Source organism: Salvelinus sp. IW2-2015, linkage group LG1 (assembly GCF_002910315.2).
Source record: "Salvelinus sp. IW2-2015 linkage group LG1, ASM291031v2, whole genome shotgun sequence".
NCBI classification, from domain to species: Eukaryota; Metazoa; Chordata; class Actinopteri; order Salmoniformes; family Salmonidae; genus Salvelinus; species Salvelinus sp. IW2-2015.
In genome coordinates this window covers 55,431,460-55,435,163 of record NC_036838.1, presented here as the reverse complement: position 1 = coordinate 55,435,163, position 3,704 = coordinate 55,431,460, and positions in this window count along the sequence as shown.

The window sequence follows — 3,704 nt, the reverse complement described above, 5'->3', positions numbered from 1 at the left end:
TCCTCTCTCTCTCTCGCTCTCTCTCTCTCCATCTCTTCCCTCTCCCTCCCTTCTCTCTGGCCAGCGGGCACCCCTCCTCTCCTGTATAATGTGCACCTGCCATCTGCCCACTGCCAGCCCTATAGACCCAGACCATCACTAACAGACAGAAAGACAGACAGGCAGGCAGCAGGCAGACAGGCATAAAGAAAGACACAGACAGGTAGGCAGACAGACAACGACAGGCATACAGACAGACAGACAGACAGACAGACAGACAGACAGACAGACAGACAGACAGACAGACAACAGACAGACACGACAGACAGACAGACAGGCAGAGCAGACAGCAGCAGACAGAGACAGACAGACAGACAGACAGACAGACAGACAGACAGACAGACAGACAGACAGACAGGACAGACAGGCAGGCAGGCATACAGGCAGGCAGGACAGGCATACAGACAGACAGGCATACAGACAGACAGGCTACAGACAGAACAGGCATACAGACAGACAGGCAGCGGCATACAGAGACAGGCACAGACAGCAGGCGGCAGGCATACAGGCAGGCAGGCAGACAGGCATACAGACAGGCATACAGACAGACAGGCAATCAGACAGACAGCATACAGACAGACAGGCAGGCAGGCATACAGACAGACAGGCATACAGACGACAGGCAGGGCGGATACAGGCAGGCAGGCAGGAAGACAGACACCACAGCCCAGAAAACAGTTATGTTCCTCTCTCCCCTACTTTTTTCATCCTTTACTTTCCCTCATTTTCACACCAGCCGAGATGAAAGTCGCTTCCGTCTTTGGGGTCGTGGGGTGAGGTCCTTCGATCAGTCTCTCCTGTCCTGGCACATACCACAGGGCGCTACCCGACCCATATGCCAGGCCGGAAACACAACACCACTGGCACCAGACTGGACTTACACAGGCATGCAAACACATAAGACCACGCAGATACGTAACCACACACCCACACACACACACACACACACACACACACACACACACACACACACACACCACATACACACACACACACACACACACACACACACACACACACACACCACACACACACACATACCACACACACACACACACCACACACACACACACACACACACACACACACACACACACAACACACACACACACCACACACACACACACACACACACACACACACACACACACACACACACACACACACAGACACACACATAGACCCAAACAGACTTGGACTGGGGCAGGGCTGGAGGTGAGTGGAGTGGGCCAGGTGGACCCTAGCCATCTTTCTTTCTGTTTGTGTGTCTGAGGAAGGATTGATTAGGATGTATGTTGTGTAATGATCATTCACTGACTAGCATGATGTGTGCAATTACCAAGAATAAGTCTCCAGAAACAACATATTACATGATTTAGAAGTGTAATCAATGAGATATACAGCGTGTAGCTTAAACATGTGTCGTTTGATTGGTGTTATTAATATATACATTTGTTTATGAATTCTATAAAATCTTAATTAATACTGTAAATGGTTCTCAATCGGCTTTCTGCTTAACAGCACTACACCTGCACTCTGTCTATCCAGTGAGGCAAAGGAGTATTTGGAAGGGCAGTGGTGTGCGTGCGTGCGTGCGTGCGTGCGTGCGTGCGTGCGTGCGTGCGTGCGTGCGTGCGTGCGTGCGTGCGTGCGTGCGTGTGTGTGTGTGTGTGTGTGTGTGTGTGTGTGTGTGCTCCTCTATATACAGAACATTCTGAAAGTATTCAGACCCCTTGACTTTTTCCACATTTTGTTACGTTACAGCCTAATTCTAAAATGTATTTAAATAGTTTTTTCCCCTCATCAATCTACACACAAATACCCCATAATGACAAAGAAAAACAGGTTTTTAGAAATGTTTGTTAATTTATTTAAAAAATATATATAAAAAAATATGACATTTACATAAGTATTCAGAGCCTTTACTCAGTACTTTGTTGAAGCACCTTTGGCAGCGAGTCTTCTTGGGTTGGACGCTACAAGCTTGGCACACCTGTATTTTGGGAGTTTCTCCCATTCTTCTCTGCAGATCCTCTCAAGAGCTGTCAGGTTGGATGGGGAGCGTTGCTGCAATGCTATTTTCAGGTCTCTCCAGAGATGTTTCATCAAGTTTAAATTCAGTCTCTGGTTGGGCCACTCAAGGACATTCAGAGTTGTCCCGAAGCCACTCCTGCGTTGTCTTGGCTGTTTGCTTAGGATTGTGGCACTGTTGGAAGGCGAACCTTCGCCCCAGTCTGAGGTCCTGAGAGCTCTGGAGCAGGTTTTCATCAAGGATCTCTCTGTACTTTGCTTCATTCATCTTTGCCTCAATCCTGACTAGTCTCCCAGTCCCTGCCGCTGAAAAACATCCCTACAGCATGATTCTGCCACCACCATGCTTCACTGTAGGGATAGTGCCAGGTTTCCTCCAGACGTGACGCATAGCATTCAGGCAAAGAGTTCAATCTTCGTTTCATCAGACCAGGGAATCTTGTTTCTCATGGTCTGAGTATCTTTAGGTGCCTTTCGGCAAACTCCAAGCGGACTGTCATATGTCTTTTATTGAGGAGTGGCTTCCGTCTGGCCACTCTACCATGAAGGCCTGATTGGTAGTGCTGCAGAGATGGATATCCTTCTGGAAGGTTCTCCCATCTCCACAGAGGAACTCTAGAACTCTGTCAGAGTGATAATTGGGTTCTTGGTCACCTTCAATGCTGCAGAAATGTTGTGGTACCCTTCCCCAGACCTGTGCCTTGACTCAATCCTGTCTCGGAGCTCTACGGACAATTCCTTCGAACTCATGGCTTTCGCTCTGACATGCACTGTCAACTTTGGGACCTTATACAGACAGGTGTGTGCCTTTCCAAATCATGTCCAATCAATTGAACTTACCACAGGTGGACTCCAATCAATAGAAACAGGATGCACCTGTTTCAGGTTTCACAGCAAAGGGTCTGAATACTTATGTAAATAAGGTTTTTCTGTTTTTAAGTATTTATACATTTTCCAAAATTTCCAGAAACCTGTATTCGCTTTGTCGTTATGGGGTGTTGTGATGTCATTATGGGGTATTGTGTGTAGATTGATGAGGATAATAAAAAAAAAAATCTGTTTTAAAATAAAGTTGTAACATAAGAAAATGTGTAAAAAGGGTTCCATGGGTTGTGATGGAGGATAGGAGACAGAGAGAAGGTGACGGTAGGTCACTCCCATCTAGGTTCTGTAATACCCGGGAGTACAGAGAGTACAGAGAGAAAGTCTTGGGAAGCATTCCAAATTACACCCTATGCCCTCTAGAGTGCACTAGAGAGAGAGAGAGAGAGAGAGAGAGAGAGAGAGAGAGAGAGAGAAATGGTCAACAGTAGGGTACCAGTTGGGTCACAGTCTTAGTATTGAAAAACAAGCTGCTTGGCTAGTGATGTAGACAGCTAATCAATAGAGGACTTACTTCCTCATAACTGGAATGGTTAGGAGCTCTGTCTCCGTCTCATCACTCCATAATCAAGAGAGAGAGAGAGGAGAGAGAGAGGAGAGAGAGAAGAGAGAGAGGAGAGAGAGAGAGATAGAGGGAGAGGGAGTGGATAGGGGTGAGGGGGCTGGGGGAGGTGAAATAGACATGCTCTTGAAAGGCAGGAAATTTCTCCTTTCACCTCCTCTTTTTCCCACTCTCTCCCCTCGCTCTCGTT